The sequence below is a fragment of the Arvicanthis niloticus genome, chromosome 25 (genome assembly GCF_011762505.2).
Source record: "Arvicanthis niloticus isolate mArvNil1 chromosome 25, mArvNil1.pat.X, whole genome shotgun sequence".
Classification (NCBI taxonomy): domain Eukaryota; kingdom Metazoa; phylum Chordata; class Mammalia; order Rodentia; family Muridae; genus Arvicanthis; species Arvicanthis niloticus.
This window is the reverse complement of record NC_133433.1, coordinates 42,139,640-42,160,996: the sequence shown is the minus strand read 5'-3', so window position 1 is coordinate 42,160,996 and position 21,357 is coordinate 42,139,640.

Genomic DNA, 21,357 nt, shown 5'->3' with positions numbered 1-21,357 from the left:
TGTCTTTTTCCCTGTCTACCAGATTGACGTCCTCGCCACTGTTTACAACAAACATGTATATACCACTGTCCACCACAGAAACGTTCTCTCCACTGTCCACCACAGGGAGGTCCTCCCAAATGTAAATCACAGGGACGTCCTTTCAACTGTTCACCATAGATATGTCCTTCCCATAATACACCACAGGGACATCCTCCTGTGTACCACAAGGACATCCTTACCACTGTACACAACATGGTTGTCCTCTCCAATGTCCACTACAGGGACATCCTCACCACTGTCCACAACACGAATATCCTCCACACTGTAAACCACAGGGACATCCTACACATTGTCCACCACAGGGAGATCCTCCTCACTGTCCACAACAGGAACATTCTTCTGCCTGTCCACCACAGTGATGTCCTCCCCACTGTACATCTCAGGGACATCCTCCTGTGCACAACATGGATGTTCTTACCACTGTCCTCCCCAGATATGTCCTCTGAACTCCCCACTACAAGGACACCCTTCTCACTGTCCACCAAAGAGACATTCTCTTGTGCACCACAGGAACTTTGTTCTTACTATAAGTTCTTACTACAGTCTACAAGGCTGTCTTCTGCGCCATCCAACACACTCCTCATCATTGTCCATCACTGGACATCTTTTTCACTGTCAACCAAAGAGAGGTCCTCCCAGCTGTCCACCACAGTGACGTCCTTCCAACTGTCCACAACAGTAAAGTCCTCCCCACTGTCCAAAACAGGGATGTCCTCCCCACTGTCCACCATATGGACGTCCTACCCACTAGCCATCACAGGAGGTCCTTCCTACTGTCAACCATAGACAGGTCCTCCCAGCTGTCCAAAACAGGAACATCCTTCTCACTGTTCACCTCAAGGACATCCTCCCCACTGTGCACCACAGGGACATCCTCCTGTGCACAACAGTAATGTCCTCACCCTTGTGTACTACAGGAACGTCTGCCTTTGCACACCAGGAATGTCCTCACCACAATTTACCCCAGAGATGTCCTCTGCACACTCCAAGGCAGGGACATCATATCCAATGTCCACCAAAAAACATTGTCCTTTGCACCAGAGAAACTTCCTCAGCACTCTCCACCAAAGGACGTCCTCCCCATTGTCCACCAAACGAACATATTCCCCAAAGTCCACTAAAGAGAAGTCCTTTCCACTGTCCACAACAGGGACGTCCTTCCCACTGTCCACCACAGAGAGTTAATCCCAGCTCTCCACCACAGTGATGTCCTTCTCACTGTTCACCACAAGGACATTCTCCCCACTGTGCACAACAAGGACATACTCCCGTGCACAACAGGGATGTCCTCACCCTTGTGCACCACAAGAACATCTTCCTGTGCGCACCTTGGATGTCCTCACCACTGTATACCCCAGAGATGTTCTCCGCATAATCCATGACAGGGACATAATTCCCAATGTCTACCAAAGGGACATTCTTCTTTGCCCCAGAGAAACATCATCACCACTGTCCACCGCAAGACATCCTGACCACCGTCCACCACAGGGACGTACTCCCCACTGTCCACCTAAGGGAAATCCTCTCCTCTGTTTACAGCAGGGATGTCCTTCCAACTATCCACCACAAGGGGTCCTTCCCACTGTCCACCAGAAAGACATCCTTCCAACTGTCTTCCACAGGGACTTATTCCCCAGTGTCAACAAAAGGGACGTCCTCCCCACTATCCACCACAGGGACATTTTCCACATGGTCCAACACAGGGGTGTCCTTACCAAGATCCACTACAGGGACATCTTTCCTACTGTCCACCACAGGGAGGTCCTCCCCACTGTCCACAACATGGATGTCCTTCTCACTGTAAAACAAAGAAATGTCCTTCCCAATGTCCACCACTGGGACGTCTTTCTATCTGTCGACTACATTGACATCCATCCCACTGTCCACCACACGGATGTCCTCCAAAGTGTAGTCCACAGGCATATCCTCCTCAGTGTGCACTACAGTGAAGTACTCACCACTCTATATCACAGGGATGTCCTTCACATTGACCACCTCAGTGACTACCTCCCCACTTTCCATCACAGGGTTATCCTACCCACAGTCCACCACAGAAAGGTTCTCCCTGCTGTCCACCACAGGGACATCCTTACCACTATTTACCACAGGGTCATCCCTACCAATGCCCACCAGTGGGAAATCCTTCCCACTGTTCACCACAGGAACATCCTTTCCACTGTGCACCACAGGGACATTCATCTGTGCATAACAGAAATGTTCTTACCACTGTCCATTGCAGAGATGTCCACTGCACTCTCCATTCCAGGCAAATACTTCCCACTGTCCACCACAAAGATGTTTTCTTGTGCACCACTGGAACATCCTCCCCACTGTCCACAATGTCATCATCACCACTGTCCACCACAGTGATGTGCTTTGCACTCTCCAAAACAGAGACATCATTCCCAAGGTCCACCAAAATAGTGTTTTCCTGTGCACCACAGAAATGTCCTCCCCTCTGTCCACCACAGAAATGTCCTCATCACTGTCCAGCACAGGGATGCCAACAATCCAACACAGAGTGCTCCTCTTCATTGTCCACCACAGAGATGTCCTTCCCACTGTCCACCAAAGAGAGTTCCTCCAAGCTGTCCAACACAGGGATGTCCTCCCAACTGTCCACCAGAGGGATATCCTTCCCACTGTGCACAAGGAGGTCCTTCCCAATGTCCACAAAAGTGACATCCTTTTTAAAATCCACAACATAAACGTCTTTCTCACTTTCCAGAACAGGGATATCCTTCTTACAGTCTACCACAGGGAGGTCTTCTCTACTGTCCACCACAGTGATGTCCTTTCCACTGTCCACCACAGGGACGTCCTCCTCACTGTCCAGCACAAGGACATCCTTCCCAGTGTCCAGCACAGAAACTACCACCACACGGTCCACCACTGGAATGTCCTACACTTGGTCAACCACAGGGACATCCTGCCCAATGTTCACCAAAGGGATGTTCTCACCAATGTCCAACATAGAGTTGTCCTCAGCACTCTTCACCACAGGGACATCTTTTTCCTGTCAACCACAAGAAGTCCACCGGACTGTCCACCACAGAGATGTTTTCTCACTGTCCACAACAGGGGTGTCCTCACCAATGTCCACCACATGCGTGTGCTTTTCCCTAGTTCAAAACAGAAATATTCCTTCTGTCTTCTCCTTTCTCTGGATGCCCTTCTGTTCTCTCCTCTCTCTGGATGCCCTTCTGTCTTCTCCTCTCTATGAATGCACTTCTGTTCTCTCCTCTCTCTGGATTACCTATTTTTCTTCTCCTCTCTCTGGATGCAATTCTTTCATCTCCTCTCTCTGGATGACCTTCTGTCTTCTCCTCTCTTCTGATGCCCTTCTGTTCTTTCCTCTCTCCGAATGCCCTTCTGTTCTCTCCTCTCTCTGGATTCGATTCTGTCTTCTCCTTCTCTGGATGCCCTTCTGTTCTCTCCTCTATCTAGATGTCCTTCTGTCTGCTCCTCTCTCTGTATGGCCTTCAGTACTATTTTATGTAGAAGCCCTTTTTTTCTCTCCTCTCTCTAGATGCCCTTCTGCTCTCTCTTCTCTGTGGAGGAAATTCTGTCCTCTCCTCACTCTGGATGCCCTTCTGTCTACTCCTATCTACCGAAGCCCTGCTGTCTTCTCCTATTTCTGGATGTCCTTCTGTACTCTGCTCTCCCTAAATGCCCTTCTGTCTTCTCCTCTCTTTCTATTTCCTTCTGTTCTCTCGTCTCTCCCGATGCCCTTCAATAGTCTTCTCTCTCTGGATGTCCTTCACTCTTCTGCTCTCTCTGGATGGGCTTCTGTTCTCTCCTCTTTCTGGATTCTCTCCTGTACTCTCATTTCTGCAGATGTGCTTCTGTTCTCTCTTCTCTCTGGATGTCCTTCTGTCCTCTCCTCTCTCTGGATGCCTTTCTGTCCTCTCCTCTCTAAGAATGCCCATCTGTCCTCTTCTACATCTAGATTCCTTCTCTCTTCTCCTCTTTTCGGATGCCCTTCTGTTCTCTCCTCTCTCTGGAAGCACTTCTTTCTTCCCTGCTCTCTGGATGCCCTTCTGTTCTCTCCTCTCTCTAGATACCCTTCTGTTCTCTCCTCCATCTAGATGCCCTTCTGTTCTCTCCTCTATGTAGATGGCCCCTCGCCTTCTCCTCTCTCTGTATGGCCTTCTTTACTCTTTTCTGTGGATGCCCTTCTGCCCTCTCCTCTCTCTGGATGACCTTCTTTTCTCTCTTCTCTCTGGAGGAAATTCTGTTCTCTCCTCTATCTGGATGCCCATCTGTCTTCTCCTATCTCCCGATGCCCTTCTATCTTCTCCTCTTTCTGGATACCATTCTGTTCTCTGCTCTCTCTACATGCCCTTCTGTCCTCTTTTGTCTCTGGATGCACTTATGTTAGCTCCTCTTTCTGGATTCTCTAATGGTCTAGCATCTCTCTGAATCTGCTTCTTTTCTCTTTTCTCTCAGGATGTCCTTATGCCCTATCCTCTCTCTTAATGCCCTTCTGTCTTCTCCTTTCTCTGGATGCCCTTCTGTTCTATCCTCTCTCTGGATGCCCTTCTGTCCTCTTCTATCTATGGATACCCTTCTATTCTCTTCTCTCTCTTGATGCCCTTCTGTTCTCTCCTCTCTCTGGATAACCTTCTATCTTCTCCTCTCTCTTGATGCCCTTCTGTTCTCTCTTCTTTCTGGATGCTGTTCTGTTCTCTCTTCTCTCTGGATGTCCCTCTGTCTTCTTCTCTCTCCAGATGTCCTTCAGTCTCTCCTCTCTCTGGATGCCCTTCTGTTCTCTTCTCTCTCCTGATGCCATTCTGTCCTCTCCTCTCTCTGGATGCCCTTCTGTTCTCTCCTCTCTATGGATGCCCTTCTGTCTTCTCCTCTCTCCCTATGCCCTTCTGTCCTCTCCTCTCTCTGGATGCCTTTCTGTCTTCTCCTTTCTCTGGATGACTTTTGTTCTATCCTCTCTCTGGATGCCCTTTTGTCCTCTCCTCTCAATGGATACTCTTCTGCTCTTTTCTCTCTGTTGATGTCCTTCTGTCCTCGCCTCTCTCTGGATGCCCTTCTGTCCTCTCCTCTCTCTGGATGCCCTTCTGTCCTCTCCTCTCTCTAGATGCCCGTCTGTCCTCTCCTCTCTCTGGATGGCTTTCTGTTCTCTCCTCTCTCTGGATCCCTTGTGTATTCTCCTCTCTCTGGATGCCCTTCTGTCCTCTCCTCTCTCTGGAAACCCTTCTGTTCTCTCCTCTCTCTGGATGCGCTACTGTCCTCTCCTCTCTCAAGATTCCCTTGTGTCCTCTATTCTCACTGGATATCCTTCTGTTCTCTGGTCTCTATGGATTCCCATTTGTGCTCTCCTCTCTCTTGATGCCATTCTGTCCTCTCCTCTCTCTGGATGCCCTTCTGTCTTCTCCTCTTTTCCTATGCTCTTATGTTCTCTCGATTCTCTCGATGCCCTTCAGTTTTCTCCTCTCAATGGATGCCAGATAATTTTCTACTCACTCTGGATATACTTCTGACTTCTCCTCTCTCTAGACGCCCTTCTGTTCTCTCCTCTCAATGGATAACATTCTTACCTCTCCTCTATCTGGATGCCCTTCAGTATTCTCCTCTCTCCGGATGCCCTTGTGTCCTCTTCTCTCTCTGGATGCTTTTCAGAATTCTGCTCTCTCTGGATGGGCTTCTGTTCTCTCCTCTTTCTGGATTCTCTCCTGTACTCTCATCTCTACAGATGTGCTTCTGTCCTCTCCTCTCTCTGAATGCCCTTCTGTCTTCTCCTTTCTCTGGTTACCCTTCTGTCTTCTCCTCTCTCTGGATGCCCTTTTGTCCTCTCTTCTCTCTGGATACCCTTCTACTCTATCCTCTCTCTGGATGCCATTCTCTGCTCTCCTCTCTCTGGATGACCTTCTGTTCTCTTCTCTCCCTGGATGCCCTTCTGTCAGCTCCTCTCCAAGGATGCCCATCTGTCCTCTTCTCCATCTAGATTCCTTCTCTCTTCTCTTTCCGGATGCTCTTCTGTTCTCTCCTCTCTCTGGAAGCACTTCTGTCTTCCCTGCTCTCTGAATGCCCTTCTGTTCTCTCCTCTTTCTAGTAACCCTTCTGTTCTCTACTCTATCTTGATGCCTTTCCGTTCTTTCCTATATGTAGATGCCCTTTTGTCTTCTCCTTTCTCTGTATGGCCTTCTTTACTCTTTTCTGTGGATGCCCTTCTGCCATCTTCTCTCTCTGGATGCCCTCTTTTTATCTCTTCTCTCTGGAGAAAATAATGTTCTCTCTTCTATATGGATGCCCATCTGTATTCTCCTATCTCCCGATGCCCTTCTGTCATCTCCTCTTTCTGGATACCATTCTTTTCTCAGCTCTCTCTACATGCCCTTCTGTTTTCTATTGTCTCTGGATGCACTTATGTTCACTCCTCTTTCTGGATTCTCTAAAGTTCTAGCATCTCTCTGAATGTGCTTCTGTTCTTTTTTCTCTCGGGATGTCCTTATGTCCTCTCCTCTCTCTGAATGCCCTTCTGTCTTCTCCTTTCTCTGGATGCCCATCTGTTATATCCTCTCTCTGGATGCCCTTTTGTCCTCTCCTCTCTATGGATACACTTCTGTTCTCTCCTCTCTCTTGATGCCCTTCCGTTCTCTCCTCTCACTGGATTCCCTTCTATCTTCTCCTCTCTCTTGATACCCTTCTGTTCTCTCTTCTTTCTGGATGCCCTTCTGTTCTCTCCTTTCTCTGGATGCCCTTCTGTCTTCTCCCCTCTCCGGATGCCCTTCTGTCTTCTCCTCTCTCCCTATGCCCTTCTGTCCTCTCCTCTCTCTGGATGCCCTTTTGTCTTCTTTTTTCTGGATGACCTTTTGTTCTATCCTCCCTCTGGATGCCCTTTTGTACTCTCCTCTCTATGGATACCCTTCTGTTCTCTCCTCTCTGTTGATGTCGTTCTGTCCTCTCCTCTCTCTGGATGCCCTTCTGTCCTCTCCTCTCTCTGGATGCCCTTTTGTACTCTCCTCTCTATGGATACCCTTCTGTTCTCTCCTCTCTGTTGATGTCCTTCTGTCCTCTCCTCTCTCTGGATGCCCTTCTGTCCTCTCCTCTCTCTGGATGCCCTTCTGCACTCTTCTCTCTCTGGATGGCTTTCTGTTCTCTCCTCTCTCTGGATCCCTTGTGTATTCTCCTCTCTCTGGATGCCCTTCTGTCCTCTCCTCTCTCTGGATGTCTGTCTGTCCTCTCCTCTCTCTGTATGATCTTCTGTCCTTTTCTCTCTCTGGATGCCCTTCTGTCCTCTCCTCTCTCTGGATGGCTTTCTGTTCTCTCCCCTCTCTGGATCCCTTCTGTATTTTCCTCTCTCTGGATGCCCTTCTGTCCTCTCCTCTCTCTGGATGTCCTTCTGTTCTATCCTCTCTCTGGATGCCCTTTTGTCGTCTCCTCTATATGGATACCCTTCTGTTCTCTCCTCTCTGTTGATGTCCTTCTGTCCTCTCCTCTCTCTGGATGCCCTTCTTTCCTCTCCTCTCTCTGGATGCCCTACTGTTCTCTCCTCTCTCTGGATTCCCTTTTTGTCTTCTCCTCTCTCTGGATGCACTTCTCTTCTCTCCTCTCTCAAGATGCCTTTGTGTCCTCTATGCTCTCTGGATATCCTTCTGCTCTCTGGTCTCCCTGGATTCCCTTTTGTGATCTCCTCTCTCTGGATGACCTTCTGTCCTCTCCTCTCTCTGGATGCCCTTCTGTCTTCTCCTCTTTCCCTATGCTCTTCTGTTCTTTCGATTTTCTAGATGCCGTTCAGTTTTCTCCTCTCTCTGGATGCCCGACAACTTTCTCCTCACTCTGGATATCCTTCGAACTTCTCCTCTCTCTAGATGCCCTTCTGTTCTCTCCTCTCAATGGATAACATTCTGACCTCTCCTCTATCTGGATGCCCTGTCTTCTCATCTCTCCAGATGCCCTTCGGTCCTCTTCTCTCTCTGGATGTTTTTTAGATTTCTGCTCTCTCTGGATGGACTTCCGTTCTCTCCTCTTTCTGGATTCTCTCCTGTACTCTCATATCTCTGGATGCCCTTATGTTCTCTCTTCTTTTGGGATGTCCTTCTGTCATCTCCTCTCTCTGGATGGCCTTCTGTCTTCTCTCTTTGGATGCCCTTCTGTCTTCTCCTCTCTCTGGATGCCCTAATGCTCTCTCCTCTCTCTAAATGCCCTTCTGTCTTCTCCTTTCTTGGATGCCTTCCTGTACTCTCTTCTCTCCGGATGCCATTCTGTTCTCTCCTCTCTTTGATGAGCTTCTGTTCTCCCTTCTCTGTGGATGCCCTTCTGTCCTCTCCTCTCTCTGGATGCCCTTCTGTTCTCTCCTCTTTCTGGGTGCCCTTCTGTTCTCTCCTTTCTCTGTATGCTTTTTTTACCCTCCTCTCTCTCAATGCCCTTCTGTCTTCTCCTCTCTCTGGATGCCCTTCTGTATTCACATCCCTATGGATTCCCTTCTGGACTCTCCTCCATCTGGATGCCTTTCTGTCTTCTCCTCTCTCTGGATGCCCTTTTGTTCTCTCCTCTTTCTGGTTGCCCTTCATTTCTCTCCTCTCTCTGTATGCCCTTCTTTAATCTCCTCTCCCTGGATGCCCTTCTGTCTTCTCCTCTCTCTGGATGTCCATCTGTTCTCTGTTCTCTCCGAATGCCCTTCTGTTCTTTCCTCTCTCTGGATGCCCTACTGTACTCTTCTGTCTCTGGATTTTCTTCTGTCCTCTCATATCTCTGGTTTCCCTTCTGTTCTCTTCTCTCTCTAGATTCTCTTCTGTACTCTAATCTCTCTGGATGCCCTTCTGTCCTCTCCTCTCTTTGAATGCCCTTATGTTGTCTCCTGTCTCTCGATGCTCTCTATTCTTTTCAATCTGTGGATGACTTTCTGTCCTCTCCTGTATCTACATGCCTTTCTGTACTCTACTCTCGCTGGATGCACTTGTGTCCTCTCCTCTCTTTTATGCCCTTCTGTTCTCTCCTCTGTCTGGATTCCCTTCTGTCCTCTAATCTCGCTGGATGCCCTTCTGTCTTCTCCTTTCTCTGGATGCCCTTCTGTCTTCTCTGCTCTCTGCATACTGTTCTATTCTCTACTCTCTCTGGATGCCCTTCTGTCTTCTCTGCTCTCTGGATGCCGGTCTGTTCTCTTCTATCTGTGCATGCCCTTCTGACCTCTCCTCCCCATGGATGCCCTTCTGTTCTCTCCTCTCTCTAAATGCTCTTCTGTCCTCTCCTCTCTCTGGATGCCCTTTGGTCCTCACCTCTCTGTTGATGCCCTATTGTTCTCTCCTCTCTCTGAATTCCCGTTTTCTCCTTTCTCTCTCTGGATGCGCTGTGCTTTTCTCCTCTCTAAAGATGCCCTTGTGTCCTATATTCTCTCTGGATATCCTTCTGTTCTCTCATCTCTCTGGATTCCCTTTTGTGCTCTCCTCTCTCTGGATGCCCTTCTGTCGTCTCCTCTGTCTAGATGCCCTTCTGTCTTTTCCTCTCTCCCTATGCCCTTCTGTTCTCTCGATTCTCTCGATGCCCTTCAGTATTCTACACTCTCTGGATGCCCAATAAGTTTCTCCTTACTCTGGATATCCTTCTGTATTCTCATCAAGCTAAATGCCCTTCTGTTATCTCTTCTCACTGGATGCCATCCTGTCCTCTCCTCTCCCTGGATTCCCTTCTGTCTTCTCCTTTTTGGATGCCCTTCTGTTCTCTCCTCTCTCTGGATGTCCTTTTTCCCTCTCCTCTCACTGGATATTCTTCTGTTCTCTCCTCTCTCTGTATGCCCTTCTGTTCTCTCTTCTCTCTGGATGCCCCTGTGTCTTCATCTCTCTCTGGATGCCATTTCTGTCCTTTCTTCTCTCTGGATGCCCTTCTGTCTTCTCCTTTCTTTGGTTGCCATTCTGTTCTCTTCTCTCTCTGGATGATCTTCTGTTCTCTCATCTCTCTTGATGCCCTTGTGTCCTATCCTCTCTCTGGATGCTCTTCTGTATTCTCCTTTCTCTAGATGCCCTTCTGTACTCTCCTCTCTTTTGATGCCCTTGTGTTTTCTCCTCTCATCCGATGCTCTTCTATTCTCTCTTCTTTTAGGATGCTCTTTTGTATTCTCCTCTCTCTGGATGCCCTTCTTTACTCTCCTCTCTCTGGATGCCCTTCTGTTCTCTCCTCTCTATGGAGGCCCTTCTTGCCTCTCCTCTCTCTGGATGCCCTACTGTCCTCTCCTTTCTCTGCATTTCCTTTTGTCCTCTTATATCTATGGTTTCCCTTCTGTTCTCTTTCCTCTCTAGATTCTCTTCTGTCCTCTAATATCTGTGGATGCACTTCTGTCTTCTTCTCTCTCTGGAAGCCCTTCTGTCCTCTCCTCTCTCCGGATGCCCTTCTGTTCTCTCCTCTTTCTGGATGCACTTGTGTCCTCTCCTCTCTTTGGATGCCCTTATGTTGTCTCCGTTCTCTTGATACTCTTCTGTTTTTCCCGATCTGTGGATGCCCTTCTATCCTCTCCTCTCTCTGGATGCCCTTCTGTTCTCTCATCTTTCTGGATGCCCTTCTGTTCTCTTCTCTCTGGATGCCCTTCTTTCTTCCCTTCTTTCTACATGCCCTTCTATTTTCTCCTCTCTCTCTATTTTTTTCTGTCCTCTCATCTCTCTGGATTCCCTTCTATTATATTCTCTCAATGAATGTTTCTCTGTTCTCTTATCTCTCTGGATGCCCTTCTGTTCTCTCCTCTTTCTGGATGCTATTCTATTCTCTCCTCTCTTTGGATTCCCTTATGTTCTCTCCTCTCTCTCTTGATGCTTTTCTGTTCTTCCCAATCTGTGGATGCCCTTCTGTCCTCTCCTCTCTCTACATGCCTTTCTGTTCTCTCCTCTCTCTAGATGCCCTTCTGTCCTCTCCTCTCTCTGGATGCCCTTCTGTCCTCTCCTCTCTCCTGATGACTTTCTGTTCTCTCCTCTCAATGGATGTCCTTCTGTCTTCTCCTTACTCTGGATGCTCTTCTGTCCTCTCCTCTCTTTTGATGCCCTTCTGTTTTCTCCTCTCATTTGACGCTCTTCTATTCTCTCTTCTTTCTGGATGCTCTTCTGTATTCTCCTGTCTCTGGATGCCCTGCTTTACTATCCTTTCTCTGGATGCCCTTCTGTCTTCTTTTTTCTCTGGATGCTCTTCTGTTCTCTCCTCTCTACGGATGCCCTTTTTTCTCTTCTCTCTCTGGATGCCTTACTGTCCTCTTCTTTCTCTGGATTTCCTTTTGTCCTCTTATATCTCTGGTTTCCCTTATATTCTCTTCTCTCTCTAGATTCTCTTCTGTCCTCTAATCTCTCTGGATGCATTTCTGTCTTCTTCTCTCTCTGGAAGCCCTTTTGTCCTCTCCTCTCTGGTTGAAGTCAGAATGGCATCCAGTGAGAGGAGATAACAGAAGGGCATCCAGCAAGAAGAGAAGATTGAAGGGCATCGAGAGAATCTAGAGAACAGAAGGGAATAGGGAGAGAGGAGAAGACAGAAGGGCATCCAAAGAATGGAGAGGACAGAAGGGCATCCAGATAGAGGAGAGCACAAAAGGGAATCCACAGAGACAAAAGAAAAGAAGGATATCCAGAGAGAATAGAGGACACAAGGGCATCTTGTGAGAGGAGAGCTGAGAAGTGCATCCAGAAAGAGGAGAAGACAAAAAAGGAATCCAAAGAGAGGAGAGAACAGTAGGGCATCCAGAGTGAGGAGAGGACAGAAGGGCATCCAGAAAGAGGAGAGGACAGAAGGACATCCAGAGAGAGAAGAGGACAGAAGGACATCCAGAGAGAGAAGAGGACAGAAGGGCATCCAGAGAGAGGAGAATACAGAAGGGATCCAGAGAGAGGAGAGAACAGAAAGCCATCCAGAGAGAGGAGAGGACAGAAGAGCATCCAGAGTGAGGAGAGGACAGAAGGGCATCCTGAGCAAGGAGAGGACAAAAGGGCATCCAGAGAGAGGAGAGAACAGAAGGGCATCCATTGACAGGAGAAGTCAGAAGGGCATCCACAGAGAGAAGAGATCAGACGGGCATCCAGACAACAGAGAAAACAGAAGGGCATCCAGTGAGAGGAGAGAACAGAAAGACATCAAGAGAGAGGAGAGGATAGAAGGGCATCCAGACAGAGGAGAGGACAGAAAGGCATCCTGAAAGTGGAGAGAACAGAAGAGAATACAGAGAGAGGAGAAGATCGAAGTGCATTCAGAGAGAAGAGAGAGCATTAGGGCATCCAGAGAGAGGAGAAGACAGAGGGAATCCAAAGAGAGGAGAGAATAGAAGAGCATCCATAAACAGGAGAGAACAGAAGGGTATCCAGAGAGATGAGAGAACGGAAGATAATCTAGAGAGAAAAGAGAACAGAAGAGCAACCAGAGATATTATAGGACAGAAAAAATTTCAGAGAGAGGAGAGTACAGAAGGGCATCCAGAGCATGGAGAGTAGAGAAGGGCATCCAGAGAGAGGTAAGTACAGAAGGGCATCAAGCGACAGAGGACAGAAGGGCATTCAGAGAGAAGAGAGGACAGAAGGGCATCCAAAGAAAGGAGACAACAGAAGGATATCCTGAGTGCAGAGATGACAGAAGGGCATCCAGGGAGAGAAGAGGACAGAAGGGCATACAGAGAAAGGAGAGGACAGAAGGGCATCCAGAGAAAGGAGACAACAGAAGGACATCCAGAGAGCGGAGAAGACACAAGGGCATCCAGAGAGAGGAGAGACCAGAAGGGCATCCAGAGATAGGAGAATACAGAAGGGCATCCACAGAGAGGAAAGAATAGAAGAGCATTGGATGAGCGGATGAAACAGAAGGGCATCAAAAAAGAGGAAAAGACAGAAAGGCATCCAGAAAGAGGAGAGACAGAAGGGCATCCAGAGACAAGAGAGAAAAAAGGGCATCCAGAGAGAGGAGAGAACAGAAGGGCATCCAGAGAGATGAGAGAACAGAAGAACATCCAGAGAGAGGAGAGGACACAAGGCCATCCAGAGATATGAGAGAACTGAAGATCTTCCAGAGAGAGAAGAGAACAGAAGGGCATCCACAGAGATGAGCAAACAGAAGATCATCAAGGGAGAGAAGGGAACAGAAGGCCATCGAGAGTGATGAGTGTACAGAATTGAATCTAGAGAGAGAATAGAAGAGTAGGGCATCCAGAGAGATGATGAGAAAGAAAGTCATTCAGAAAGAGGAGACAACAGGTCATCCATAGTGACAATAAGACAGAAGTGCATCCAGAGAAAAGAGAACAGAAGGGCATCCAGAGAGAGGAGGGTACAGAAGCTATCCAGAGAAGAGAGTACAAAAGGGATCCAAAAAGAGGAGAGAACAGAAAGCCATCCAGAGAGAGGAGTGGCAGAAGGGCATCCAGAGTGAGGAGAGGACAGAAGGGCATCCAGAGATAGAAGAGAACAGAAGGGCATCCAGAAAGATGAGAGGACAGAAGATAATTTAGAGAAAGGAGAGAACATAAGGGCATCCAGAGTGATTAGAAGACAAAAGGGCATCCAGAGAGAGAAGAGAACAGAAGGGCATCCAGAGAGAGGAGAAGACAGAAGGGCATCCAGAGAGATGACAGGACAGAAGAGCATCCGTTGAGTGGAGAGATCAGAAGGGCATCCAGGGAGAGAAGAAGACAAAAGGGCATCCAGAGTGAGAAGAGGAAAGAAGGGAATCCAGGGAGAGAAAAGTACAGAAGGGCATCCAGAGAAAGGAGAGGACAGAAGGCTATTCAGCGAGAAGTGAGAACAGAAGGGCATCCAGAGAAAGGAGAAGACGGAAGTGCATCCAGAAAGAGGAAAGGACAGAAGGGCCTACATAGATAAGAGAGAACAGAAGAGCTTCCAGAGAGTGAAGAAAACAGAAGGGCATCAAGAGAGAGGAGAGGACAGATGTGCATCTGGATAGAGGATAGAACAGAAGGGCATCCAGAGAGAGGAGAGAACGGAAGGGCATCAAGAGAGAGGAGAGGACAGAAGGGCATCCAAAGAGAAGAGAAAAGAAGGGCATCCAGAGAGAAGAGAAGACAGAAGGGCATTCAGAAATAGGAGATAACAGAAGGTCATCCAGAGAGCAGAGAAGACAGAAGGGCATCCAGAGCGATGAGAGTCCAGGAGAGCTTCCATGGAGAGAAGAAAACAGAAAGGCAACCAGAAAGATGAGAGGACAGAAGGTATTCCAGAGAGAGAAGAGGACAGAAGGGCATGCAGAGAGAGGAGAAAACAGAAGGGCATCCGGAAAGAGAAGTAACAGAAGGTAATCCAGAAAGAGGAGACAACTGAAGGTCATCCCAATTGACGAAAAGACTGAAGGTAATCCAGAGAGAAGAGAGGACAGAAGGGCATCCAAAGAGAAGAGAAAAAAAGGGCATTCAGAAAGAAGAGAAGACAGAAGAGCACCTAGAGAGAGGAGAAGACAGAAGGGCATCCAGAAAGAGGAGAGAACAGAAGGGCATCCAGAGAGATGAGAGTATATGAGAGCCTCCATAGAGAGAAGAGAATAGAAAGACAAAGAGAGATATTAGAGGACAGAACTGAATCCAGTGAGAGAAGAGGATAGAAGGGCACCCAAGTGAGAAGAGAACAGAAGGGCATCCAGAGAGAGGAGAGGACAGAAGGGCATTCAGAGAGGGAGAAGACAGAAGGGCATCCAGAGAGAGGATAGAAAAATAAGTGCATCCACAGAGAGGAGAAGACAGAAGCCATCCAGAGAGAGGAGATTACAGAAGTGCATCCAGAGGGAAGAGAACAGAAGGGCATCAAGAGAGAGGAGAGGACACAAGAGCATCCAGAGAGATGAGAGAACAGAAGATCTTCAAGAGAGAGGAGAGAACAGAAGGGCATCCACAGAGATGAGGGAACAGAAGATCATCTATAAAGAGAACGGAAAAGAAGAGCATCCAGAGGCATGAGAGGACAGAATAGAATCTAGAGAGAGGAGACAACAGAAGGGCATCCAGAGAGATGCTGAGACAGAAGGGCATCCAGAGAGAGGAGAGGACAGAAGGGCATCCAGATAGCAGAGAAGACAGAAGGGCATCCAGAGAGAGTAGAGAATAGAACAGTATCCAGAGATCAGAGAAGACAGAAGGGCATCCAGAGAAAGGAGAAGAAAGAAGGGCTTCCAGTGAGAGAAGAGAACAGAAAGGCATCAAGAGAGAGGAGAGGACAGAAAGGCATCTAGAGAGAGGAGAGAACAGAAAGTTATGTAGAGAGAGGAGAGGACACAAGGGCATTCACAGATTGGGAAGAATAGAAGAGCATCGAGAGAGAGGAGACAACATAAGGGAATCCAAAGAGAGGAGTAAATAGAAGATCATCCAGAAAGAGGAGAGAACAGAAGGGTATCCAGAGAGATGAGAGAACAGAAGATAATCTAGAGAGAATAGAGGACAGAAGGGCAACCAGAGATATGAGAGGACAGAAAAAAATCCAGAGAGAGGAGAGGACAGAAGGACATCCAGAGCCTGGAGAGTACAGAAGGGTATCCAGAGAGAGGCAAGGACAGAAGGGCATCCAGAGAAAGGAGACAATAGAAGGACATCCATAGAGCGGAGATGACAGAAGGGCAACCAGAGAGATGAGAAAACAGAAGAGCATCCAGAGAGAGGAGAGACACAGGGCATCCAGAGAGATGAGAGAACAGAAGGTCTTCCAGAGATAGGAGAGAAAAAAAGGGCATACATGGAGATGATCCACAGAGAAGATCATCCAGAGAGAGAAGGGAACAACAGGGCATCCAGAGGGATGAGAAGACAGAAGAGAATGTAGGGAGAGGAGAGAACGGAAGGGTATCTGGAGAGATGAGGAGACAGATGGGCAGTCAGAGAGAGGAGAAGACAGAAGGGCATTTAGAGAGAGGAAAGAACAGAAGGGCATGCAGAGAGAGGAGAAAACAGAAGGGCATCTGGAAAGAAAAGAGAACAGAAGGTAATCCAGAAAGAGGAGACAAAATAATGTCATCCAGAGTTATATGAAGACAGAAGGTCATCCAGAGAGAGGAGAGGACAGAAAGGCATCTAAAGAGAAGAGAACAAAAGGGCTTCCAGAGGGAAGAGACTACAGAAGGGCATCCAGAGAGAGGAGAGTACAGAAGGGATCCAGGGAGAGGAGAGAAGAGAAAGTCATCCAGAGAGAGGAGAGGAGAAAAGGGCATCCAGAGAGAAGAGAAGATAGAAGGGCATCCAGAGAGAGGAGATGACACAAGGGCATCAGGAGAGATGAGAAAACAGAAGATCATTCAGAGAGGGAAGAAAACAGAGGGACATCCAGAGAGAGGAGAAGACAGAAGGGCATCCAGAGAGAAGATAGGACAGAAGAGCATCCAGAGAGAGAAAAGGACACAAGGGCATCCAGATAGAGGAGAGAACAGAAAGGCATAAAGAGAGAGGACAGAACAGAAGGGTATCCGGAAAGAGGATAGGAGAAAAGGGCATCCAGAGAGAGAAGAGAACAGAAGGGCATCCAAAGAAAAAAGAAGACAGAAGAGCATACAAAGAGAGGAGAGGACAGAAGAAATTCCAGAGAGAGGAGACAACAGAAGGGCATTCAGAGAGAAGGGAGGACAGAAGGGCATCCAGAGAGAGTAGAGGAAAGAAATGAATCCAGAGAGAGAAGAGGAAAGAAGGGAATTCAGAATGAGGAGTAAACAAAAGGTCATCCAGCGAGAGGAGAGAACAGAAGGGCATCCAGAGAAAGAGAAGTCTGAAGGGCATCCAGAGAGAGAGGAGAGGACAGAAGGGCCTACATAGAGAAGAGAAAACAGAAGGGCATCCAGATAGAGGAGAGAACAGAAGGGCATCCAGATAGAGGAGAGACAGAAGGGCATCCGGAAACAAGAGAGGAAAGAAGGTCATCCAGAGAGAGGAGAGAACAAAAGGGCATACAGAGAGAGGAGAGAACAGAAAGGCATGTAGAGAGAGGAGAAGACAGAAGGGCATCCAGAGAGATAAGAGAACAGAAGAGTATCCAGAGAGAGGAGAAGACACAAGGGCATCCAGAGATATGAGAGAACCGAAGATCTTCCAGAGAGAGGAGAGAACAGAAGGGCATCCACAGAGATGAGCGAACAGAAGATCATCAAGGGAAAGAAGGGAACAGAAGGCCATCCAGAGTGGTGAGAGTACAGAATAGAATCTAGAGAGAGAATAGAAGAGTAGGGCATCCAGAGAGATGATGAGAAAGAAGGTCATCCAGAGAGAGTAGACAACAGAAGGTCATCCATAGTGATAAAAAGACAGAAGGTAATCCAGAGAGAAGAGAACAAAAGGGCATCCAGAGAGAGGAGAGTACAAAAGGGATCCAGAAAGAGGAGAGTACAGAAAGCCATCCAGAGTGAGTAGAGGACACAAGGGCATTCAGAGATATGAGAGAACCGAAGATCTTCCACAGACAGGAGAGAACAGAAGGGCATCCACAGAGATGATGGAACAGAAGATCATCCAGAGAGAGAAAGGAACAGAAGAGCATTTAGAGGGATGAGAGGACAGAATAGAATCTAGAGAGAGGAGACAACAGAAGGGCATCCAGAGAGATGATGAGACAGAAGGGCATCCAGAGAGAGGAGAGGACAGAAGGGCATCCAGAGAGCAGAGAAGACAGAAGACCATCAGGAGGGAGTAGAGAATAGAATGGTATCCAGAGAGTAGAGAAGACAGAAGGGCATCCAGAGAGAGTAGAGGACAGAAGGTCATCCAAAGAGAAAAGAACAAAAGGGCATCCAGATAGAAGAGAAGACAGAAGGGCATCCAGAGAGAGGAGAGTACAGAAGGTATCCAGGGAGAGGAGAGAACAGAAAGCCATCCAGGAAGAGGAGAGAACAGAAGGGCATCCAGAGAGAGAAGAGGACAGAAGGGCATCCAGAGAGAGAAGGGAACAGAAGGGCATCCAGAGAGAGAAGAGGACAGAAGGGCATCCAGAGAGAGAAGGGAACAGAATGGCATCCAGAGGGATAAGAGAACAGAAGAGAATCTAGAGAAAGGAGAGAACAGAAGGACATCCAGATAAATGAGAAGACAGAAGGGCATTGAGAGAGAGAAGAGGACAGAATGGCATCCAGAGAGAGGAAAGAACAGAAGGACATTCAGAATGAGTAGAAGACAGAAGAGCATAAAGAAAGAGGAGAGAACAGAAGGACATCCACTGGGAGGAGACAACAGAAGGTCATCACAAGTGATGAAAATACAGAAGGGCATCCAGAGAGAGAGGAGAGGACAGAAGTACATCCTTAGAGAAGAGAAGATAGAAGGGCATCCAGAGAGAGGAGAGGACACAAGGGCATCCAGAGAGATGAGAGAACATAAGATCATTCAGAGAGGGAAGAGAACAGAGGGCATCCAGAGAGAGGAGAAGACAGAACAACATCCAGAGAGAAGAGAGAACAAAACGGCATCCAGAGAGAGAAGAGAACACAAGGGCATCCAGATAGAGGAGAGAACAGAAAGGCATAAAGAGATGAGGGAACAGAAGATCATCAAGGGAGAGAAGGGAACAGAAGGCCATCCAGAGTGGTGAGAGTACAGAATAGGATCTAGAGAGAGAATAGAAGAGTAGGGCATCCAGAGAAATGATGAGAAAGAAAGTCATCCAGAGAGAGGAGACAACAGAAGGTCATCCATAGTGACAATAAGACAGAAGTGCATCCAGAGAAAAGAGAACAGAAGGGCATCCAGAGAGAGGAGAATACAGAAGGGATCCAGAGAAGAGAGTACAAAAGGGATCCAGAAAGAAGAAAGAACAGAAAGCCATCCAGAGAGAGGAGTGGACAGAAGGGCATCCAGAGTGAGGAGAGGACAGAAGGGCATTCAGAGATAGAAGGGAAGAGAAGGGTATCCAGAAGGATGAGAGGATAGAAGACAATCTAGAGAAAGGAGAGAACAGAAGGGCATCCAGAGAGATGAGAAAACAGAAGGGCATCCAGAGAGAGGAAAGAAAATAAGGGCATGCAGAGAGAGGAGAAAACAGAAAGGCTTCTAAAAAAAGGATAGAACAGAAGGAAATCCAGAACGAGCAGACAAAAGAATGTCATCCAGAGTGACAAAAAGACAGAAGGGCATCCAGAGAGAGGAGAGGACAGAAGGGCATCCAAAGCGAAGAGAACAGAAGGGCATCCAGATGGAAGAGAAGACAAAAGGGCTTCCAGAGAGTTGAGAGGACAGAAAGACATGTAGAGAAAGGACAAGACAGAAGGGCATCCACAGATACGTGAAAACAAAAGGGCATCCAGTGAGAGGAGAAGACAAAAGGGCACCCAGAGAGATGACTGGACAGAAGAGCATCCGGTGAGTGGAGAGATCAGAAGGGCATCCAGAGAGAGGGGAAGACAGAAGGGCATCCGAAGAGAGGAGAAGACAGAAGGGCTTCCAGAGAGGAGAGAACAGAAGGGCTTCCAGAGAGAGGAGAGAAGAGAAGGGCATGTAGAGAGAGAAGACGACAGAAGGGCATCCAAAATATGTGAAAATAGAAGGGCATCCAGAGAGAGGAGACAACAAAAGGTCATTTAGAGGGAGGAGAAGACAGAAGGACATACAGAGAGAAGAGAGGACAGAAGGGAATCCGGAGAGAGGAGAGAACTGAAGGGCATCCAGAGAGAAGAGAAGACAGAAAGGCATCCAGAGAGAGAAGAAGAAAGAAGGGGATCCAGGGAGAAAAAAGGAGAGAAGGGCATTCAAGAAAAAAAGAGGACAGAAGGCCATTCTGCGAGAGGAGAGAAAAGAAGGGCATCCAGAGAAAGGAGAAGACCAAAGCGCATCTAGAGAGAGGAGACGGCAGAAGGGCCTACATAGAGAGGTGAGAACAGAAGGGCTTCCAGAGTGTGAAGAAAGCAGAACGGCATCAAGAGAGAGGAGAGGAAAATGTGCATCTAGATAGAGGATAGAACAGAAGGGCATCCAGAGAGAGGAGAGAACATAAGAGCATCCAGAGAGAGGAGAAGACAGTAGCACATTCAGCGATAGGAGAGTACAGAAGGTCATCCAGAGAGCAGAGAAGACAGAAGGGACCCCAGAGAGAGGAGAAGACAGAAGGGCATCAAGAGCAATGAGAGTACAGGAGAGCTTCCATAGAGAGAAGAAAACAGAAAGGCAACCAGAAAGATTTGAGGACAGAAGGGATTCCAGTGAGAGAAGAGTACAGAAGAGCATGCAGAGAGAGGAGAAAACAGAAGGGCATCCGCAAAGAGAAGGAACAGAAGGTAATCCAGAAAGAGGATACAACAGAAGGTCATCCAGATTGACTAAAAGACAGAAGGGCATCCAGAGAGAGGAGAGGACAGAATGGCATCCAAAGAAAAGAGAAAAAAGGGCATTCAGAAAGAAGAGAAGACAGAAGGGCATCCAGAAAGAGGAGAAGACAGAAGGGCATCCAGAAAGAGGAGAAGACAGAAGGGCATCCAGAAAGAGGAGAGAAGAGAAGGGCATCCAGAGAGATGAGAGTACAGGAGAGCCTCCATAGAGAGAAGAGAACAGAAAGACTAAGAGAGATATTAAAGGACAGAAGGGAATCCAGAGAGAGAAGAGGACAGAAGGGCATCCAAGAGAGGAGAGAACAGAAGAGCATACAGAGAGAGGAGAGCACAGAAGGGCATCCAGAGTGAGGAGAAGACAGAAGGTCATCCAGAGAGAGGAGAGATCATAAGTGAATCCAGAGAGAGGAGAAGACAGAAGGCATCCAGAGAGTGGAGATTACAGAAGGGCATCCAGAGAGAAGAGAAATGAAAGGCATCCAGAGAGAGGAGAGAACAGAAGGGAATCCAGAGAGAGAAGAGTACAGAAGGGCATTTAAAGAGATGAGGGAACAAAAGATCATCCATAGAGAGAACGGAACAGAAGAGCATCCAGAGGGATGAGAGGTCAGAATAGAATCTAGAGAGAGGAGACAACTGAAGGTCATCCAGAGAGATGATGAGACAGAAGGGCATCCAGAGAGAGGAGTTGACAGAAGGGCATCTGGATAGAGGAGAGAACAGGAGGGCATCCAGAGAGAGGAGAGACAGTAGGGCATCCAGAGACAAGAGAGAAAAGAAGGGCATCCAGAGAGAGGAGAGAATAGAAGAGCATCCTGAGAGAGGAGAGGACACAAGGGCATTCAGAGATATGAGAAAACCGAAGATCTACCAGAGACAGGAGTGAACAGAAGGGCATCCACAGAGATGAGGGAACAGAAGAACATCCATAGAGAGAACGGAACAGAAGAGCATCCAGAGGGATGAGAGGACAAAATAGAATCTAGAGAGAGGAGACAACAGAAGGGCATCCAGCGAGATGATGAGACAGAAGATCATCCAGAAAGAGGAGAGGACAGAAGGGCATCCAGAGAGCAGAGAAGACAGAAGGGCATCAGGAGGGATGAGAGTACA